Raw genomic sequence first — 16671 nt, forward strand, 5'->3', positions numbered from 1 at the left:
TCCTATCACAGCCCTGCTCCGAAAGTGCGAACGTCTGCAGATAGCTGGCATCCAGAAGGGGCTAGCCTGGAAAGCTGTTGCTCAGCCTCATCTGCCCATGGCACTGTTCGCATAGAGGCACAGAGAATGGGGCTGCTTGCTTATCTTGCCTCTTGAAACTTCAAACGCATGCTGGGAATGGTGGTGTCCCTGCCAGGCTCCTATCACAGCCCTGCTCCGAAAGTGCGAACATCTGCAGATAGCTGGCAGCCAGAAGGTGCTAGCCTATAAAGCTGTTGCTCAGCCTCATCTGCCCATGGCACTGTTCGCATAGAGGCACAGAGAATGGGGCTGCTTGCTTATCTTGCCACTTGAAACTTCAAACGCATGCTGGGAATGGTGGTGTCCCTGCCAGGCTCCTATCACAGCCCTGCTCCGAAAGTGCGAACGTCTGCAGATAGCTGGCAGCCAGAAGGGGCTAGCCTGGAAAGCTGTTGCTCAGCGTCATCTGCCCATGGCAGTGCTGGCACAGAGGCACAGAGAATGGGGCTGCTTACTTGTCTTGCCACCTCAAACTTCAAACGTAGCCTGGGAATGTTGGTGTCCCTGCCAGGCTCCTTTCGCAAACCCTGCTCCGAAAGTGCGAACGTCTGCAGATAGCTGGCAGGCAGAAGGGGCTAGCCTGGAAAGCTGTTGCTCAGCCTCATCTGCCCATGGCACTGTTCACATAGAGGCACAGAGAATGGGGCTCCTTGCTTGTCTTGCCACCTCAAACTTCAAACGTAGCCTGGGAAAGTTGGTGTCCCAGCCAGGCTCCTTTCGCAGCCCTGCTCTTGAAATGCGAACGTCTGCAGATAGCTGGCAGCCAGAAGGGGCTAGCCTGGAAAGCTGTTGCTCAGCCTCATCTGCCCATGGCACTGTTCGCATAGAGGCACAGAGAATGGGACTGCTTGCTTATCTTGCCACTTGAAACTTCAAACGCATGCTGGGAATGGTGGTGTCCCTGCCAGGCCCCTATCACAGCCCTGCTCCGAAAGTGCGAACATCTGCAGATAGCTGGCAGCCAGAAGGTGCTAGCCTATAAAGCTGTTGCTCAGCCTCATCTGCCCATGGCACTGTTCGCATAGAGTCACAGAGAATGGGGCTGCTTGCTTATCTTGCCACTTGAAACTTCAAACGCATGCTGGGAATGGTGGTGTCCCTGCCAGGCTCCTATCACAGCCCTGCTCCGAAAGTGCGAACGTCTGCAGATAGCTGGCAGGCAGAAGGGGCTAGCCTGGAAAGCTGTTGCTCAGCCTCATCTGCCCATGGCAGTGCTCGCACAGAGGCACAGAGAATGGGGCTGCTTGCTTGTCTTGCCACCTCAAACTTCAAACGTAGCCTGGGAAAGTTGGTGTCCCAGCAAGGCTCCTTTCGCAGCCCTGCTCCGAAAGTGCGAACGTCTGCAGATAGCTGGCAGCCAGAAGGGGCTAGCCTGGAAAGCTGTTGCTCAGCCTCATCTGCCCATGGCACTGTTCGCATAGAGGCACAGAGAATGGGGCTGCTTGCTTATCTTGCCACTTGAAACTTCAAACGCATGCTGGGAATGGTGGTGTCCCTGCCAGGCTCCTATCACAGCCCTGCTCCGAAAGTGCGAACGTCTGCAGATAGCTGGCAGGCAGAAGGGGCTAGCCTGGAAAGCTGTTGCTCAGCGTCATCTGCCCATGGCAGTGCTCGCACAGAGGCACAGAGAATGGGGCTGCTTGCTTGTCTTGCCACCTCAAACTTCAAACGTAGCCTGGGAATGTTGGTGTCCCTGCCAGGCTCCTTTCGCAAACCCTGCTCCGAAAGTGCGAACGTCTGCAGATAGCTGGCAGCCAGAAGGGGCTAGCCTATAAAGCTGTTGCTCAGCCTCATCTGCCCATGGCACTGTTCGCATAGAGTCACAGAGAATGGGGCTGCTTGCTTATCTTGCCACTTGAAACTTCAAACGCATGCTGGGAATGGTGGTGTCCCTGCCAGGCTCCTATCACAGCCCTGCTCCGAAAGTGCGAACGTCTGCAGATAGCTGGCAGGCAGAAGGGGCTAGCCTGGAAAGCTGTTGCTCAGCCTCATCTGCCCATGGCAGTGCTCGCACAGAGGCACAGAGAATGGGGCTGCTTGCTTGTCTTGCCACCTCAAACTTCAAACGTAGCCTGGGAAAGTTGGTGTCCCAGCAAGGCTCCTTTCGCAGCCCTGCTCCGAAAGTGCGAACGTCTGCAGATAGCTGGCAGCCAGAAGGGGCTAGCCTGGAAAGCTGTTGCTCAGCCTCATCTGCCCATGGCACTGTTCGCATAGAGGCACAGAGAATGGGGCTGCTTGCTTATCTTGCCACTTGAAACTTCAAACGCATGCTGGGAATGGTGGTGTCCCTGCCAGGCTCCTATCACAGCCCTGCTCCGAAAGTGCGAACGTCTGCAGATAGCTGGCAGGCAGAAGGGGCTAGCCTGGAAAGCTGTTGCTCAGCGTCATCTGCCCATGGCAGTGCTCGCACAGAGGCACAGAGAATGGGGCTGCTTGCTTGTCTTGCCACCTCAAACTTCAAACGTAGCCTGGGAATGTTGGTGTCCCTGCCAGGCTCCTTTCGCAAACCCTGCTCCGAAAGTGCGAACGTCTGCAGATAGCTGGCAGCCAGAAGGGGCTAGCCTGGAAAGCTGTTGCTCAGCCTCATCTGCCCATGGCACTGTTCACATAGAGGCACAGAGAATGGGGCTCCTTGCTTGTCTTGCCAACTAAAACTTCAAACGTAGCCTGGGAAAGTTGGTGTCCCAGCCAGGCTCCTTTCGCAGCCCTGCTCTTGAAATGCGAACGTCTGCAGATAGCTGGCAGCCAGAAGGGGCTAGCCTGGAAAGCTGTTGCTCAGCCTCATCTGCCCATGGCACTGTTCGCATAGAGGCACAGAGAATGGGACTGCTTGCTTATCTTGCCACTTGAAACTTCAAACGCATGCTGGGAATGGTGGTGTCCCTGCCAGGCCCCTATCACAGCCCTGCTCCGAAAGTGCGAACATCTGCAGATAGCTGGCAGCCAGAAGGTGCTAGCCTATAAAGCTGTTGCTCAGCCTCATCTGCCCATGGCACTGTTCGCATAGAGGCACAGAGAATGGGGCTGCTTGCTTATCTTGCCACTTGAAACTTCAAACGCATGCTGGGAATGGTGGTGTCCCTGCCAGGCCCCTATCACAGCCCTGCTCCGAAAGTGCGAACATCTGCAGATAGCTGGCAGCCAGAAGGTGCTAGCCTATAAAGCTGTTGCTCAGCCTCATCTGCCCATGGCACTGTTCGCATAGAGGCACAGAGAATGGGGCTGCTTGCTTATCTTGCCACTTGAAACTTCAAACGCATGCTGGGAATGGTGGTGTCCCTGCCAGGCTCCTATCACAGCCCTGCTCCGAAAGTGCGAACATCTGCAGATAGCTGGCAGCCAGAAGGGGCTAGCCTGGAAAGCTGTTGCTCAGCGTCATCTGCCCATGCCACTGTTCGCATAGAGGCACAGAGAATGGGGCTGCTTGCTTATCTTGCCTCTTGAAACTTCAAACGCATGCTGGGAATGGTGGTGTCCCTGCCAGGCTCCTATCACAGCCCTGCTCCGAAAGTGCGAACGTCTGCAGATAGCTGGCAGGCAGAAAAGGCTAGCCTGGAAAGCTGTTGCTCAGCCTCATCTGCCCATGGCAGTGCTGGCACAGAGGCACAGAGAATGGGGCTGCTTGCTTGTCTTGCCACCTCAAACTTCAAACGTAGCCTGGGAATGTTGGTGTCCCTGCCAGGCTCCTTTCGCAAACCCTGCTCCTAAAGTGCGAACGTCTGCAGATAGCTGGCAGCCAGAAGGGGCTAGCCTGGAAAGCTGTTGCTCAGCCTCATCTGCCCATGGCACTGTTCACATAGAGGCACAGAGAATGGGGCTCCTTGCTTGTCTTGCCACCTCAAACTTCAAACGTAGCCTGGGAAAGTTGGTGTCCCAGCCAGGCTCCTTTCGCAGCCCTGCTCTTGAAATGCGAACGTCTGCAGATAGCTGGCAGCCAGAAGGGGCTAGCCTGGAAAGCTGTTGCTCAGCCTCATCTGCCCATGGCACTGTTCGCATAGAGGCACAGAGAATGGGACTGCTTGCTTATCTTGCCACTTGAAACTTCAAACGCATGCTGGGAATGGTGGTGTCCCTGCCAGGCCCCTATCACAGCCCTGCTCCGAAAGTGCGAACATCTGCAGATAGCTGGCAGCCAGAAGGTGCTAGCCTATAAAGCTGTTGCTCAGCCTCATCTGTCCATGGCACTGTTCGCATAGAGGCACAGAGAATGGGGCTGCTTGCTTATCTTGCCACTTGAAACTTCAAACGCATGCTGGGAATGGTGGTGTCCCTGCCAGGCCCCTATCACAGCCCTGCTCCGAAAGTGCGAACATCTGCAGATAGCTGGCAGCCAGAAGGTGCTAGCCTATAAAGCTGTTGCTCAGCCTCATCTGCCCATGGCACTGTTCGCATAGAGGCACAGAGAATGGGGCTGCTTGCTTATCTTGCCTCTTGAAACTTCAAACGCATGCTGGGAATGGTGGTGTCCCTGCCAGGCTCCTATCACAGCCCTGCTCCAAAAGTGCGAACGTCTGCAGATAGCTGGCAGCCAGAAGGGGCTAGCCTGGAAAGCTGTTGCTCAGCGTCATCTGCCCATGGCACTGTTCGCATAGAGGCACAGAGAATGGGGCTGCTTGCTTATCTTGCCTCTTGAAACTTCAAACGCATGCTGGGAATGGTGGTGTCCCTGCCAGGCTCCTATCACAGCCCTGCTCCGAAAGTGCGAACGTCTGCAGATAGCTGGCAGGCAGAAGGGGCTAGCCTGGAAAGCTGTTGCTCAGCCTCATCTGCCCATGGCAGTGCTCGCACAGAGGCACAGAGAATGGGGCTGCTTGCTTGTCTTGCCACCTCAAACTTCAAACGTAGCCTGGGAAAGTTGGTGTCCCAGCAAGGCTCCTTTCGCAGCCCTGCTCCGAAAGTGCGAACGTCTGCAGATAGCTGGCAGCCAGAAGGGGCTAGCCTGGAAAGCTGTTGCTCAGCCTCATCTGCCCATGGCACTGTTCGCATAGAGGCACAGAGAATGGGGCTGCTTGCTTATCTTGCCACTTGAAACTTCAAACGCATGCTGGGAATGGTGGTGTCCCTGCCAGGCTCCTATCACAGCCCTGCTCCGAAAGTGCGAACGTCTGCAGATAGCTGGCAGCCAGAAGGGGCTAGCCTGGAAAGCTGCTGCTCAGCCTCATCTGCCCATGGCAGTGCTCGCACAGAGGCACAGAGAATGGGGCTGCTTGCTTGTCTTGCCACCTCAAACTTCAAACGTAGCCTGGGAATGTTGGTGTCCCTGCCAGGCTCCTTTCGCAAACCCTGCTCCGAAAGTGCGAACGTCTGCAGATAGCTGGCAGCCAGAAGGGGCTAGCCTGGAAAGCTGTTGCTCAGCCTCATCTGCCCATGGCACTGTTCGCATAGAGGCACAGAGAATGGGACTGCTTGCTTATCTTGCCACTTGAAACTTCAAACGCATGCTGGGAATGGTGGTGTCCCTGCCAGGCTCCTATCACAGCCCTGCTCCGAAAGTGCGAACGTCTGCAGATAGCTGGCAGCCAGAAGGTGCTAGCCTGGAAAGCTGTTGCTCAGCCTCATCTGCCCATGGCAGTGCTCGCACAGAGGCACAGAGAATGGGGCCCCTTGCTTGTCTTGCCACCTCAAACTTCAAACGTAGCCTGGGAAAGATGGTGTACCTGCTAGGCTCCTTTCGCAGCCCTGCTCTTGAAATGCGAGCGTCTGCAGATAGCTGGCAGCCAGAAGGGGCTAGCCTGGAAAGCTGTTGCTCAGCCTCATCTGCCCATGGCACTGTTCGCGTAGAGGCACAGAGAATGGGGCTGCTTGCTTATCTTGCCACTTGAAACTTCAAACGCATGCTGGGAATGGTGGTGTCCCTGCCAGGCCCCTATCACAGCCCTGCTCCGAAAGTGCGAACATCTGCAGATAGCTGGCAGCCAGAAGGTGCTAGCCTATAAAGCTGTTGCTCAGCCTCATCTGCCCATGGCACTGTTCGCATAGAGGCACAGAGAATGGGGCTGCTTGCTTATCTTGCCACTTGAAACTTCAAACGCATGCTGGGAATGGTGGTGTCCCTGCCAGGCTCCTATCACAGCCCTGCTCCGAAAGTGCGAACGTCTGCAGATAGCTGGCAGCCAGAAGGGGCTAGCCTGGAAAGCTGTTGCTCAGCGTCATCTGCCCATGGCAGTGCTCGCACAGAGGCACAGAGAATGGGGCTGCTTGCTTGTCTTGCCACCTCAAACTTCAAACGTAGCCTGGGAATGTTGGTGTCCCTGCCAGGCTCCTTTCGCAAACCCTGCTCCGAAAGTGCGAACGTCTGCAGATAGCTGGCAGCCAGAAGGGGCTAGCCTGGAAAGCTGTTGCTCAGCCTCATCTGCCCATGGCACTGTTCACATAGAGGCACAGAGAATGGGGCTCCTTGCTTGTCTTGCCAACTAAAACTTCAAACGTAGCCAGGGAAAGTTGGTGTCCCAGCCAGGCTCCTTTCGCAGCCCTGCTCTTGAAATGCGAACGTCTGCAGATAGCTGGCAGCCAGAAGGTGCTAGCCTGGAAAGCTGTTGCTCAGCCTCATCTGCCCATGGCACTGTTCGCATAGAGGCACAGAGAATGGGACTGCTTGCTTATCTTGCCACTTGAAACTTCAAACGCATGCTGGGAATGGTGGTGTCCCTGCCAGGCCCCTATCACAGCCCTGCTCCGAAAGTGCGAACATCTGCAGATAGCTGGCAGCCAGAAGGTGCTAGCCTATAAAGCTGTTGCTCAGCCTCATCTGCCCATGGCACTGTTCGCATAGAGGCACAGAGAATGGGGCTGCTTGCTTATCTTGCCACTTGAAACTTCAAACGCCTGCTGGGAATGGTGGTGTCCCTGCCAGGCCCCTATCACAGCCCTGCTCCGAAAGTGCGAACATCTGCAGATAGCTGGCAGCCAGAAGGTGCTAGCCTATAAAGCTGTTGCTCAGCCTCATCTGCCCATGGCACTGTTCGCATAGAGGCACAGAGAATGGGGCTGCTTGCTTATCTTGCCACTTGAAACTTCAAACGCATGCTGGGAATGGTGGTGTCCCTGCCAGGCTCCTATCACAGCCCTGCTCCGAAAGTGCGAACGTCTGCAGATAGCTGGCAGCCAGAAGGGGCTAGCCTGGAAAGCTGTTGCTCAGCGTCATCTGCCCATGCCACTGTTCGCATAGAGGCACAGAGAATGGGGCTGCTTGCTTATCTTGCCTCTTGAAACTTCAAACGCATGCTGGGAATGGTGGTGTCCCTGCCAGGCTCCTATCACAGCCCTGCTCCGAAAGTGCGAACGTCTGCAGATAGCTGGCAGGCAGAAAAGGCTAGCCTGGAAAGCTGTTGCTCAGCCTCATCTGCCCATGGCAGTGCTCGCACAGAGGCACAGAGAATGGGGCTGCTTGCTTGTCTTGCCACCTCAAACTTCAAACGTAGCCTGGGAAAGTTGGTGTCCCAGCCAGGCTCCTTTCGCAGCCCTGCTCCGAAAGTGCGAACGTCTGCAGATAGCTGGCAGCCAGAAGGGGCTAGCCTGGAAAGCTGTTGCTCAGCCTCATCTGCCCATGGCAGTGCTCGCACAGAGGCACAGAGAATGGGGCTGCTTGCTTGTCTTGCCACCTCAAACTTCAAACGTAGCCTGGGAAAGATGCTGTACCTGCTAGGCTCCTTTCGCAGCCCTGCTCTTGAAATGCGAACGTCTGCAGATAGCTGGCAGCCAGAAGGGGCTAGCCTGGAAAGCTGTTGCTAAGCCTCATCTGCCCATGGCATTGCTCGCACAGAGAATGGGGCTGCTTGCTTGTCTTGCCACCTCAAACTTCAAACGTAGCCTGGGAAAGATGGTGTACCTGCTAGGCTCCTATCACAGCCCTGCTCTTGAAATGCGAACGTCTGCAGATAGCTGGCAGCCAGAAGGGGCTATCCTGGAAAGCTGTTGCTCAGCCTCATCTGCCCATGGCACTGTTCGCGTAGAGGCACAGAGAATGGGGCTGCTTGCTTATCTTGACTCTTGAAACTTCAAACGCATGCTGGGAATGGTGGTGTCCCTGCCAGGCCCCTATCACAGCCCTGCTCCGAAAGTGCGAACATCTGCAGATAGCTGGCAGCCAGAAGGTGCTAGCCTATAAAGCTGTTGCTCAGCCTCATCTGCCCATGGCAGTGTTCGCATAGAGGCACAGAGAATGGGGCTGCTTACTTATCTTGCCTCTTGAAACTTCAAACGCATGCTGGGAAAGATGGTGTCCCTGCCAGGCTCCTATCACAGCCCTGCTCCGAAAGTGCGAACGTCTGCAGATAGCTGGCAGCCAGAAGGGGCTAGCCTGGAAAGCTGTTGCTCAGCCTCATCTGCCCATGGCAGTGCTCGCACAGAGGCACAGAGAATGGGGCTGCTTGCTTGTCTTGCCACCTCAAACTTCAAACGTGGCCTGGGAAAGTTGGTGTCCCAGCCAGGCTCCTTTCGCAGCCCTGCTCCGAAAGTGCGAACGTCTGCAGATAGCTGGCAGGCAGAAGGGGCTAGCCTGGAAAGCTGTTGCTCAGCCTCATCTGCCCATGGCACTGTTCGCATAGAGGCACAGAGAATGGGGCTGCTTGCTTATCTTGCCACTTGCAACTTCAAACGCATGCTGGGAATGGTGGTGTCCCTGCCAGGCTCCTATCACAGCCCTGCTCCGAAAGTGCGAACGTCTGCAGATAGCTGGCATCCAGAAGGGGCTAGCCTGGAAAGCTGTTGCTCAGCCTCATCTGCCCATGGCACTGTTCGCATAGAGGCACAGAGAATGGGGCTGCTTGCTTATCTTGCCACTTGAAACTTCAAACGCATGCTGGGAATGGTGGTGTCCCTGCCAGGCTCCTATCACAGCCCTGCTCCGAAAGTGCGAACGTCTGCAGATAGCTGGCAGCCAGAAGGGGCTAGCCTGGAAAGCTGTTGCTCAGCCTCATCTGCCCATGGCACTGTTCGCATAGAGGCACAGAGAATGGGGCTGCTTGCTTATCTTGCCTCTTGAAACTTCAAACGCATGCTGGGAATGGTGGTGTCCCTGCCAGGCTCCTATCACAGCCCTGCTCCGAAAGTGCGAACGTCTGCAGATAGCTGGCAGCCAGAAGGGGCTATCCTGGAAAGCTGTTGCTCAGCCTCATCTGCCCATGGCAGTGCTCGCACAGAGGCACAGAGAATGGGGCTGCTTGCTTGTCTTGCCACCTCAAACTTCAAACGTAGCCTGGGAAAGTTGGTGTCCCAGCCAGGCTCCTTTCGCAGCCCTGCTCCGAAAGTGCGAACGTCTGCAGATAGCTGGCAGCCAGAAGGGGCTAGCCTGGAAAGCTGTTGCTCAGCCTCATCTGCCCATGGCACTGTTCGCATAGAGGCACAGAGAATGGGGCTGCTTGCTTATCTTGCCACTTGAAACTTCAAACGCATGCTGGGAATGGTGGTGTCCCTGCCAGGCTCCTATCACAGCCCTGCTCCGAAAGTGCGAACGTCTGCAGATAGCTGGCAGCCAGAAGGGGCTAGCCTGGAAAGCTGTTGCTCAGCCTCATCTGCCCATGGCAGTGCTCGCACAGAGGAACAGAGAATGGGGCTGCTTGCTTGTCTTGCCACCTCAAACTTCAAACGTAGCCTGGGAAAGTTGGTGTCCCAGCCAGGCTCCTTTCGCAGCCCTGCTCCGAAAGTGCGAACGTCTGCAGATAGCTGGCAGCCAGAAGGGGCTAGCCTGGAAAGCTGTTGCTCAGCCTCATCTGCCCATGGCACTGTTCGCATAGAGGCACAGAGAATGGGGCTGCTTGCTTATCTTGCCACTTGAAACTTCAAACGCATGCTGGGAATGGTGGTGTCCCTGCCAGGCTCCTATCACAGCCCTGCTCCGAAAGTGCGAACGTCTGCAGATAGCTGGCAGCCAGAAGGGGCTAGCCTGGAAAGCTGTTGCTCAGCCTCATCTGCCCATGGCAGTGCTCGCACAGAGGCACAGAGAATGGGGCTGATTGCTTGTCTTGCCACCTCAAACTTCAAACGTAGCCTGGGAATGTTGGTGTCCCTGCCAGGCTCCTTTCGCAAACCCTGCTCCGAAAGTGCGAACGTCTGCAGATAGCTGGCAGCCAGAAGGGGCTAGCCTGGAAAGCTGTTGCTCAGCCTCATCTGCCCATGGCAGTCCTCGCACAGAGGCACAGAGAATGGGGCTCCTTGCTTGTCTTGCCAACTAAAACTTCAAACGTAGCCAGGGAAAGTTGGTGTCCCAGCCAGGCTCCTTTCGCAGCCCTGCTCTTGAAATGCGAACGTCTGCAGATAGCTGGCAGCCAGAAGGGGCTAGCCTGGAAAGCTGTTGCTCAGCCTCATCTGCCCATGGCACTGCTCGCATAGAGGCACAGAGAATGGGACTGCTTGCTTATCTTGCCACTTGAAACTTCAAACGCATGCTGGGAATGGTGGTGTCCCTGCCAGGCTCCTATCACAGCCCTGCTCCGAAAGTGCGAACGTCTGCAGATAGCTGGCAGCCAGAAGGTGCTAGCCTGGAAAGCTGTTGCTCAGCCTCATCTGCCCATGGCAGTGCTCGCACAGAGGCACAGAGAATGGGGCCCCTTGCTTGTCTTGCCACCTCAAACTTCAAACGTAGCCTGGGAAAGATGGTGTACCTGCTAGGCTCCTTTCGCAGCCCTGCTCTTGAAATGCGAGCGTCTGCAGATAGCTGGCAGCCAGAAGGGGCTAGCCTGGAAAGCTGTTGCTCAGCCTCATCTGCCCATGGCACTGTTCGCGTAGAGGCACAGAGAATGGGGCTGCTTGCTTATCTTGCCACTTGAAACTTCAAACGCATGCTGGGAATGGTGGTGTCCCTGCCAGGCCTCTATCACAGCCCTGCTCCGAAAGTGCGAACATCTGCAGATAGCTGGCAGCCAGAAGGGGCTAGCCTGGAAAGCTGTTGCTCAGCGTCATCTGCCCATGGCAGTGCTCGCACAGAGGCACAGAGAATGGGGCTGCTTGCTTGTCTTGCCACCTCAAACTTCAAACGCATGCTGGGAATGTTGGTGTCCCTGCCAGGCTCCTTTCGCAAACCCTGCTCCGAAAGTGCGAACGTCTGCAGATAGCTGGCAGCCAGAAGGGGCTAGCCTGGAAAGCTGTTGCTCAGCCTCATCTGCCCATGGCAGTGCTCGCACAGAGGCACAGAGAATGGGGCTCCTTGCTTGTCTTGCCAACTAAAACTTCAAACGTAGCCTGGGAAAGTTGGTGTCCCAGCCAGGCTCCTTTCGCAGCCCTGCTCTTGAAATGCGAACGTCTGCAGATAGCTGGCAGCCAGAAGGGGCTAGCCTGGAAAGCTGTTGCTCAGCCTCATCTGCCCATGGCACTGTTCGCATAGAGGCACAGAGAATGGGACTGCTTGCTTATCTTGCCACTTGAAACTTCAAACGCATGCTGGGAATGGTGGTGTCCCTGCCAGGCCCCTATCACAGCCCTGCTCCGAAAGTGCGAACATCTGCAGATAGCTGGCAGCCAGAAGGTGCTAGCCTATAAAGCTGTTGCTCAGCCTCATCTGCCCATGGCACTGTTCGCATAGAGGCACAGAGAATGGGGCTGCTTGCTTATCTTGCCACTTGAAACTTCAAACGCATGCTGGGAATGGTGGTGTCCCTGCCAGGCCCCTATCACAGCCCTGCTCCGAAAGTGCGAACATCTGCAGATAGCTGGCAGCCAGAAGGTGCTAGCCTATAAAGCTGTTGCTCAGCCTCATCTGCCCATGGCACTGTTCGCATAGAGGCACAGAGAATGGGGCTGCTTGCTTATCTTGCCACTTGAAACTTCAAACGCATGCTGGGAATGGTGGTGTCCCTGCCAGGCTCCTATCACAGCCCTGCTCCGAAAGTGCGAACGTCTGCAGATAGCTGGCAGGCAGAAGGGGCTAGCCTGGAAAGCTGTTGCTCAGCCTCATCTGCCCATGGCAGTGCTCGCACAGAGGCACAGAGAATGGGGCTGCTTGCTTGTCTTGCCACCTCAAACTTCAAACGTAGCCTGGGAATGTTGGTGTCCCTGCCAGGCTCCTTTCGCAAACCCTGCTCCGAAAGTGCGAACGTCTGCAGATAGCTGGCAGCCAGAAGGGGCTAGCCTGGAAAGCTGTTGCTCAGCCTCATCTGCCCATGGCACTGTTCACATAGAGGCACAGAGAATGGGGCTCCTTGCTTGTCTTGCCAACTAAAACTTCAAACGTAGCCTGGGAAAGTTGGTGTCCCAGCCAGGCTCCTTTCGCAGCCCTGCTCTTGAAATGCGAACGTCTGCAGATAGCTGGCAGCCAGAAGGGGCTAGCCTGGAAAGCTGTTGCTCAGCCTCATCTGCCCATGGCACTGTTCGCATAGAGGCACAGAGAATGGGACTGCTTGCTTATCTTGCCACTTGAAACTTCAAACGCATGCTGGGAATGGTGGTGTCCCTGCCAGGCCCCTATCACAGCCCTGCTCCGAAAGTGCGAACATCTGCAGATAGCTGGCAGCCAGAAGGTGCTAGCCTATAAAGCTGTTGCTCAGCCTCATCTGCCCATGGCACTGTTCGCATAGAGGCACAGAGAATGGGGCTGCTTGCTTATCTTGCCACTTGAAACTTCAAACGCATGCTGGGAATGGTGGTGTCCCAGCCAGGCTCCTTTCGCATCCCTGCTCCGAAAGTGCGAACGTCTGCAGATAGCTGGCAGCCAGAAGGGGCTATCCTGGAAAGCTGTTGCTCAGCCTCATCTGCCCATGGCAGTGCTCGCACAGAGGCACAGAGAATGGGGCTGCTTGCTTGTCTTGCCACCTCAAACTTCAAACGTAGCCTGGGAAAGTTGGTGTCCCAGCCAGGCTCCTTTCGCAGCCCTGCTCCGAAAGTGCGAACGTCTGCAGATAGCTGGCAGCCAGAAGGGGCTAGCCTGGAAAGCTGTTGCTCAGCCTCATCTGCCCATGGCAGTGCTCGCACAGAGGCACAGAGAATGGGGCTGCTTGCTTGTCTTGCCACCTCAAACTTCAAACGTAGCCTGGGAAAGATGGTGTACCTGCTAGGCTCCTTTCGCAGCCCTGCTCTTGAAATGCGAACGTCTGCAGATAGCTGGCAGCCAGAAGGTGCTAGCCTGGAAAGCTGTTGCTCAGCCTCATCTGCCCATGGCACTGTTCGCATAGAGGCACAGAGAATGGGGCTGCTTGCTTGTCTTGCCACCTCAAACTTCAAACGTAGCCTGGGAAAGATGGTGTACCTGCTAGGCTCCTTTCGCAGCCCTGCTCTTGAAATGCGAACGTCTGCAGATAGCTGGCAGCCAGAAGGGGCTAGCCTGGAAAGCTGTTGCTCAGCCTCATCTGCCCATGGCACTGCTCGCATAGAGGCACAGAGAATGGGGCTGCTTGCTTATCTTGCCACTTGAAACTTCAAACGCATGCTGGGAATGGTGGTGTCCCTGCCAGGCTCCTATCACAGCCCTGCTCCGAAAGTGCGAACGTCTGCAGATAGCTGGCAGGCAGAAGGGGCTAGCCTGGAAAGCTGTTGCTCAGCCTCATCTGCCCATGGCACTGTTCGCATAGAGGCACAGAGAATGGGGCTGCTTGCTTATCTTGCCACTTGAAACTTCAAACGCATGCTGGGAATGGTGGTGTCCCTGCCAGGCTCCTATCACAGCCCTGCTCCGAAAGTGCGAACGTCTGCAGATAGCTGGCAGCCAGAAGGGGCTAGCCTGGAAAGCTGTTGCTCAGCGTCATCTGCCCATGGCAGTGCTCGCACAGAGGCACAGAGAATGGGGCTGCTTGCTTGTCTTGCCACCTCAAACTTCAAACGCATGCTGGGAATGTTGGTGTCCCTGCCAGGCTCCTTTCGCAAACCCTGCTCCGAAAGTGCGAACGTCTGCAGATAGCTGGCAGCCAGAAGGGGCTAGCCTGGAAAGCTGTTGCTCAGCCTCATCTGCCCATGGCACTGTTCGCATAGAGGCACAGAGAATGGGGCTGCTTGCTTATCTTGCCACTTGAAACTTGAAACGCATGCTGGGAATGGTGGTGTCCCTGCCAGGCTCCTATCACAGCCCTGCTCCGAAAGTGCGAACGTCTGCAGATAGCTGGCAGCCAGAAGGGGCTAGCCTGGAAAGCTGTTGCTCAGCGTCATCTGCCCATGGCAGTGCTCGCACAGAGGCACAGAGAATGGGGCTCCTTGCTTGTCTTGCCAACTAAAACTTCAAACGTAGCCTGGGAAAGTTGGTGTCCCAGCCAGGCTCCTTTCGCAGCCCTGCTCTTGAAATGCGAACGTCTGCAGATAGCTGGCAGCCAGAAGGGGCTAGCCTGGAAAGCTGTTGCTCAGCCTCATCTGCCCATGGCACTGTTCGCATAGAGGCACAGAGAATGGGACTGCTTGCTTATCTTGCCACTTGAAACTTCAAACGCATGCTGGGAACGGTGGTGTCCCTGCCAGGCTCCTATCACAGCCCTGCTCCGAAAGTGCGAACGTCTGCAGATAGCTGGCAGCCAGAAGGGGCTAGCCTGGAAAGCTGTTGCTCAGCCTCATCTGCCCATGGCAGTGCTCGCACAGAGGCACAGAGAATGGGGCCCCTTGCTTGTCTTGCCACCTCAAACTTCAAACGTAGCCTGGGAAAGATGGTGTACCTGCTAGGCTCCTTTCGCAGCCCTGCTCTTGAAATGCGAGCGTCTGCAGATAGCTGGCAGCCAGAAGGGGCTAGCCTGGAAAGCTGTTGCTCAGCCTCATCTGCCCATGGCACTGTTCGCGTAGAGGCACAGAGAATGGGGCTGCTTGCTTATCTTGCCACTTGAAACTTCAAACGCATGCTGGGAATGGTGGTGTCCCTGCCAGGCCCCTATCACAGCCCTGCTCCGAAAGTGCGAACATCTGCAGATAGCTGGCAGCCAGAAGGTGCTAGCCTATAAAGCTGTTGCTCAGCCTCATCTGCCCATGGCACTGTTCGCATAGAGGCACAGAGAATGGGGCTGCTTGCTTATCTTGCCACTTGAAACTTCAAACGGATGCTGGGAATGGTGGTGTCCCTGCCAGGCTCCTATCACAGCCCTGCTCCGAAAGTGCGAACGTCTGCAGATAGCTGGCAGCCAGAAGGGGCTAGCCTGGAAAGCTGTTGCTCAGCGTCATCTGCCCATGGCAGTGCTCGCACAGAGGCACAGAGAATGGGGCTGCTTGCTTGTCTTGCCACCTCAAACTTCAAACGTAGCCTGGGAATGTTGGTGTCCCTGCCAGGCTCCTTTCGCAAACCCTGCTCCGAAAGTACGAACGTCTGCAGATAGCTGGCAGCCAGAAGGGGCTAGCCTGGAAAGCTGTTGCTCAGCCTCATCTGCCCATGGCAGTGCTCGCACAGAGGCACAGAGAATGGGGCTCCTTGCTTGTCTTGCCACCTCAAACTTCAAACGTAGCCTGGGAAAGTTGGTGTCCCAGCCAGGCTCCTTTCGCAGGGCTGCTCTTGAAATGCGAACGTCTGCAGATAGCTGGCAGCCAGAAGGGGCTAGCCTGGAAAGCTGTTGCTCAGCCTCATCTGCCCATGGCACTGTTCGCATAGAGGCACAGAGAATGGGACTGCTTGCTTATCTTGCCACTTGAAACTTCAAACGCATGCTGGGAATGGTGGTGTCCCTGCCAGGCCCCTATCACAGCCCTGCTCCGAAAGTGCGAACATCTGCAGATAGCTGGCAGCCAGAAGGTGCTAGCCTATAAAGCTGTTGCTCAGCCTCATCTGCCCATGGCACTGTTCGCATAGAGGCACAGAGAATGGGGCTGCTTGCTTATCTTGCCACTTGAAACTTCAAACGCATGCTGGGAATGGTGGTGTCCCTGCCAGGCTCCTATCACAGCCCTGCTCCGAAAGTGCGAACGTCTGCAGATAGCTGGCAGCCAGAAGGGGCTAGCCTGGAAAGCTGTTGCTCAGCGTCATCTGCCCATGGCACTGTTCGCATAGAGGCACAGAGAATGGGGCTGCTTGATATCTTGCCTCTTGAAACTTCAAACGCATGCTGGGAATGGTGGTGTCCCTGCCAGGCTCCTATCACAGCCCTGCTCCGAAAGTGCGAACGTCTGCAGATAGCTGGCAGGCAGAAGGGGCTAGCCTGGAAAGCTGCTGCTCAGCCTCATCTGCCCATGGCAGTGCTCGCACAGAGGCACAGAGAATGGGGCTGCTTGCTTGTCTTGCCACCTCAAACTTCAAACGTAGCCTGGGAAAGTTGGTGTCCCAGCCAGGCTCCTTTCGCAGCCCTGCTCCGAAAGTGCGAACGTCTGCAGATAGCTGGCAGACAGAAGGGGCTAGCCTGGAAAGCTGTTGCTCAGCCTCATCTGCCCATGGCACTGTTCGCATAGAGGCACAGAGAATGGGGCTGATTGCTTGTCTTGCCACCTCAAACTTCAAACGTTGCCTGGGAAAGATGGTGTACCTGCTAGGCTCCTTTCGCAGCCCTGCTCTTGAAAAGCGAGCGTCTGCAGATAGCTGGCAGCCAGAAGGGGCTAGCCTGGAAAGCTGTTGCTCAGCCTCATCTGCCCATGGCACTGTTCGCGTAGAGGCACAGAGAATGGGGCTGCTTGCTTATCTTGCCACTTGAAACTTCAAACGCATGCTGGGAATGGTGGTGTCCCTGCCAGGCCCCTATCACAGCCCTGCTCCGAAAGTGCGAACATCTG

The sequence above is a fragment of the Opisthocomus hoazin genome, chromosome 17 (genome assembly GCF_030867145.1).
Source record: "Opisthocomus hoazin isolate bOpiHoa1 chromosome 17, bOpiHoa1.hap1, whole genome shotgun sequence".
Classification (NCBI taxonomy): domain Eukaryota; kingdom Metazoa; phylum Chordata; class Aves; order Opisthocomiformes; family Opisthocomidae; genus Opisthocomus; species Opisthocomus hoazin.